This window comes from Arachis ipaensis, chromosome B02 (genome assembly GCF_000816755.2).
Source record: "Arachis ipaensis cultivar K30076 chromosome B02, Araip1.1, whole genome shotgun sequence".
NCBI lineage: Eukaryota > Viridiplantae > Streptophyta > Magnoliopsida > Fabales > Fabaceae > Arachis > Arachis ipaensis.
Genome location: NC_029786.2, coordinates 15,972,351 through 15,978,552, shown reverse-complemented (window position 1 = coordinate 15,978,552; position 6,202 = coordinate 15,972,351). Strand labels below are relative to the sequence as shown.

The window sequence follows — 6,202 nt, the reverse complement described above, 5'->3', positions numbered from 1 at the left end:
CTAATCTCATTCAATGTTGACAACATTTTTACAGTTTTTTTTGTTTAATTATTCTCTTGGTCTCTATAGTTTTATAAAATTTTTAATTAGGTTCTTATACTTATTTTCTTTTTAATTGGGTCTCTACACCAATTTTTTTTTAATTAGGTCCCTCTTAACAGTAATTAGCTTAATTTTATAGGGATCCAATTAAAAAAAATTAATACAAAAACCTAAATAAAAAAAAAAGTGTAAAAACTCAATTAAAAAAAATTAATGTAAAAACTCAACTAAAAAAAAAGTACAATAACATAATTAAAAATTTTGATATGAAACAATAGAGTAATTAAATTTTTTTTTTCAAAGACAATGAATTTGATTAGAGAAACTACTTGCTCCACAATAAACTCCAAGCAAAAGGGTATTTTGGACTATGACAATAGAAAAGTAGAACAACAATTGAAGAATGAAGAAAAGCAAAGGTAAAGTAAGTTCATATGAGAGTTTCACGCTTCATGTAAGAGACATCTCTCCTCAGTCATGCGGCAAGCTTCTTCAGCTATTTCCACCGGTAATCGTCGATGATTCTCAAAGACAGCAGCATTCCTTGCTCTCCAGATGCACCAGACAAGGTTCGCAGCAAGCTCCTTCTTCCTTCGAGATTCAAAGACTCCATTAAAAATAACCACCATCTCCATGGCTCCATAGCTTGATTCAGTAGCGGAAGTCCTACAAGATCCCATGCTTCAACCACGCTTTCACATCCCCACAGGCAATGGTGTACCGATTCCTCCATAGCATCACAAATCAGACAGGTAGGGTTTATGTTTTGAAATCTTGAATTAAGATTTTCCTTGATCGGGATCCCTTCATGTAAAGTCTTTCACAAAATATTCTTAACTTTGGGGGTATTTTTCAGGTTCCAAAACTGGAACACTACTTCATATCCCGAAGCCACCGAATATTCTCCAGATTTCTCCTTTTACCAGGTAATTTTATCTTCACCTTGTTGTATAGGAGTTTCTAGTATTGCTCCGGAAGTCCCCAGAGTTGAATCCAAACAGGGACAAGAGAGAATTCCTCTTCTATGATCTGTTATGTGCTCTGTTATGCCCAAATAGAACCTTAATTTTCTTATGTGTGATTAAACGTTGATACTAAGAATGAACTAATTAACATTCTGGAGCCCTAATTTTTTTCTGGTTTGCTTGTCATTTGAGCCTAATTAAAAGATAGGGTATGGGTGGAGGAAGGCCTTAGTTTGCTTCTGTTATGCTTGCAATTTAGGTTCACTGATCTATCTTCATTAAGCACAATGTATAAGTGCCATGCATATGATAGCTTGCAGTTCTTGATTTTTTATTTGATCATTTTCGGATCTTGAACATACCACGTTTCAAATGCCTAACAGCTTGTAATATGTTCACTGTGTAAAACGATTTGTGCATTTTTATAGGCTATTTTTCTTAAAATTGCTTGTATATTTGGTGTTGCAAGATTTGCCATTATAGGTAGAAGATGATGATAGGTGTAATCCATTATATAGAACAAGCAATTGAAGGAGTTCTATTAGAACCTTAGATTTTATTGTTGTAGGCAAAATCATTATAAAAAAAATAATGTCGATTGGAAAATAATATAATTTACCATCGGCTACTTTTATGTTATCTTATAATTTTATTTTAAATATTTAAATAAATTTTAATATTTTTTTAATACTCTCAATATTCTTTACTATTCTAATAGGATTAATAGAATCATAATACAAAGTAAACAAAATATTCCATACAAAAAAGAAATAACAATAATGGTAAAAAAACTCATATAAACAAAAATAATAGTAGTTTCATAAAAAAATAATAATATGCATAAGAGAGCATTGAAAAAACATTTAAAAAAAAAATAAACATATGAATAATGAAAGACATCATTGGTATATAAAAAATAAATTTTAGTCTAACTTCTTGAAAAAGTGAATGTAAAAGCTAAAATTTGTAACTTTTGATAAACTTCGGTTAAAAGGTAGAAATTACTTCTATGTTTAGATGATAAAAAAGTTGACAAACATAAAAATAAAGCATTGAAAAAATTCAAACGAGGCTTTTCTCTTTCCCAACACAAAACCAAACACACCCTAAAAAATTATTTTTTAAAAGACAACTTTTATAAACTATTTTAGAAAAGTAAAAATTTTACAAAACCAAATTTACATTTATAATAAATAATTTGAAATAAATTGAGACAAATTATGTAAAAGAACAAATATAAATTCTTCTACTATTTTATTTATCTCGTAGAATCAGTTAAGTTGTACATCTTTCAGAGAATTTAATTCATAACAAATGTTTCAAAACAATGCAAACCATCAAACTGTGGTGCCACACTTGGTTTCCTACTGGCCTTGGTTTGTTCTTCCACTGCTCTTGTTGTAGATATTGTTTCTTGATTAGATGCTGAAATCTCTCTTGCAAGTTTCTGCGTTCATAGAAACCTTATGTTACTTTTTGGAATTATATAACACTTTATATGAACAAAAATAAATACATATCTTTTTCTTTTACCTTGTTCATAACAAATGTTTCAAAACAATGCAAACCATCAAACTGTGGTGCCACACTTGGTTCTCTAATGGCCTTGGTTTGTTCTTCCACCACTCTTGTTGTAGATATTGTTTCCTGATTAGATGCTGAAATTCTTCTTGCATGTTCCTGCGTTCATAGAAACTTTGATGTTACTTTTTGGAATTATATAACATTTTATATGAATATAAATAATAGATATCTTTTTCTTACCTTCGCATTATAGAAGAAGAATCCAACTCCGGCAGCTACAGCAGGGAGAGATGCATAAATCTTTCGCATGGCCATTGGTGTAACGATAGATTGATAGGAAATAATAAGAGCCTTGTGATGACTATATATATATATGAGTCCAATGATGGGAATTTGGGAAGCAAACAATGGTTTATAAAGGGACGGAACGGGTAAAAAAAAGAGAAAGCATAGTGTTTTATCTTATCTTATTTTAATTTAATCCATGGGGTAAGGAATTAAATTTAAAAGTGCTGAAAGATTTGTTCCGTTTTATGCATATTGTGATACATTAGTAATATACGTTATTTTTATTTTTTAAGTTTAAATTTTCTAAATTTAAAATTAGTGTTTTTAATCAACTTTTTTTTTTAAATTAATGATGCGTACGAAATAGAGTAAAAACTCTTATCTTTCTTGAAATATATCTAAGAAATTTTTAAATAGTTATTATTTTTATAAATCCATTCTGTAGATCAAATTTTAAATTATGATTTTTAAAAATAGTTTAGATAGAATTTAAAATGCTATATATTTAATCAAAATATTCATAGATAATATTTTTTATCTGATAGTGATAAAAATATTTTATTCTTATACTCTTAAATATAATTTAATGATAGTATAAATCTTTTTGTTGCTGATTTGAAGATAAAATTAATTTTAGTCCAATAAAATCAAAGTCAAAATTAAGTTAAAATGAAAAAATAATTTGTATCAAATCTAATCCAAAGCAATTAATTTATCCATATCTATTTAACCTTTTCTTTATTTTATCTATCAGTATTTTAAAGTGAATCCGAAATCTCTTTTTAAAGGGTAAACATGATTAAGGTTAACTAAAAAAAATCCAACTTGACTTTTGATTAACTAGAAATTTGAATTAAGTTAATAACCCAAGATAACTTTAGACAATAAAAGCAACTATTAAAAAATTATAAAATTAATAAACAGATCATAAAAATAAAAATCGATCTAAAAAATATTTATTTTTTATGTAAAAACTAATTTTTTATTTTAAAATTAGTTTTCTATTTAAAAATAGTTTTTTTCCTTTAAAATGGGTTTTTTACCTTTAAAATTATACAAAATTAATTTTAATTTATACATTATTTTTTGATAATTTAAAAGGAAAAAAAAAACTAGAAAACCAATTAATAATTTTTTAAAGAGTGAATAATCAAAATATTCCCTAAAAGATAGGCGCTAGATTTTCATTTTCATCTCCGAAAGAATAAATTAATCAAATTCGTCCTCGAAAGGTAACGGACCTAATCATGTTTGTTCTTCCGTTATTTTTCTTACTGTTGGCGTTAACAGAAAATGACGTGGCACGTTAAGTTACATTTTAACACATAAAACGACGTCGTTTTTTTCGTGGGCTATCCCAACAAAGGCCTAAATCCGACCCACCAACTTTAGAAACACCACCCATTAGCCATCTTCCTTGGTGATTCTCTTCCTCAACACTGAAACTCTATAGCCACCAACTCTTGCTTGGATAACCATAGATGTCGTTCTTCCTTGAAATTCCATAACTACTGCAGCGCCGTCCCGCTGACTTTCATCACCGCAGCGCTCAAGATTTCATTTTGATGCTTGCTCTTCCCATCGCCGGATACTGTGCCGCACTCTGCGCCATCTATTCAGATGCTTACTCTTCCCATCGCAAGTGGTTAGGCGGTTTCTTCAGTTCTCCTAGAGATCTGCAACTCTCTCACCGAGCTCCGCTAATTCCTTTCCCTTGTCTTCAAGAACGGCTTATACCACTAGCACTTGTTCTGCAGTCTTGACAGCATCTTCGAAGCCTCATATGCCTTTGATACTATCGACGACCACGATAAGTTCGATATGCTTTACCACACCACGCTCAAAGAATATGCAAGAAATTCTTCTCTGTCTGAAGCTTTGGGATTTCACCATAGGATAAGGTCTGATGGGTTAAGCATGATGCATATAAGATGTTTGATAGAATGTCTCATAGAAAATTTTACCATAGAAGGAGATGACGGAAAAATTAACGGAAGAGATGACGAAAGGGCTATGCGACCAGATCTAATATCTTTTGGGGACAAATTTGATTATTTTATTCTTTCGAGGACGAAAATAGAGATCGATGTATCTTTCAGGGACGATTTTGACTATTAACTCTTTTCTAAAAGATAAATCTAAATATTGTGCCCACCTAAGAAGCAATGATAGTTTAGTTCATAAATCTCAAAAACTAAGCACTAGATACAACATCCCTTTAGAAATGCACCCAATTCAAACGGATACTTTTGGCTCTAAAAATGTTAAATCCTAAAATATTTAAAAAATAGCTTTCTCACTTTATTATTATCACAAGTATAAAATAGGTCTACTATTTTTATAATATAAAAGGTACCTATATTAAAAATTCAACCTGTAATGAAGGAAGAATGATTTTCAACGTCATTTTGACAAAATGTAAACAAAGCAAGCATAGAAGTATGGAACATTAAGAAATAACATAGTGTTGAATTGCTACAAAACTTCTCATATATGTTTTCTTATATTCTTTCTTTTTTCTTTGTAAAGTTCTCTTTTGTACCTCAAACGAGTATTTAAAATATGTTTAGTTTATACTTTAAGTTTATTTTACATTAGATTCAATTATAAATATCAGATAGTTTCAATATTTTATTATATTCTAGAACTAGAACGTCAAAAATTATAAAGTGTTTTTAATTTAAACACAATACTGGCATCTTTTTAAATTGATTTATTAGTAATTTTTAGACCTGAAAAGATTGTAAAAAAAAAACTATCTAAAATTATTAGGTTAGTGTTTTGATTTAGTTTGGATCTCTCTTAAATTTTCATAATGCTTATAAAAATAATATATGTAAATTTTTTAGACTCGTGTCTGACTCAATCTAAATCATTCTTAAACTTAAAAAAAGTGTATGTTAAGAATATTTAAAATTCTTAGTTTTAATTTTTAAGTATTGAATCTGAATCAAGTTTAGTTGTAAAAAAGTTTAATGCAAAAATATCTAATAATTCTTGTATCAAAGATAATCTAAATCATCTTACTTGTTAGCAGTGTCAATTAATACAATAAATTCTGATAAGCTTTCTCTAATTTACTTAATTAACTTATCAGAACAAATTATTTTTTTTTGAAATACTTTTGCATTTCTTACGTATTAGTTAAGAATTTATTTGGTTTATAATATGAAAAATTCTACAATGTTAAAGAAAGATTCTTTCATCACCTACTGAACTTATGTATCATGCTATATAAAAATCACCAGAATCTCGCTCAGTAACTCTCAATAGTTGCAAAAAGTGCTAATATTAAATAATTTTTAATATTGTTGTCATGTTTTTTTAGTATTTAGCCCATGGTTTAGGATAGACAATTGTTGGACGTGAGCTTATGTTAAGCT

General features: G+C 28.7%; 1 long non-coding RNA gene across 1 annotated transcript; it reads left to right on the top strand.

Annotated features, from left to right (window-relative positions):
* LOC107625061 lies at positions 431–3,090 on the top strand. Its single transcript, XR_001617053.2, has 3 exons — positions 431–794; positions 899–968; positions 2,785–3,090. It is a non-coding gene; the product is annotated as an uncharacterized LOC107625061 (long non-coding RNA).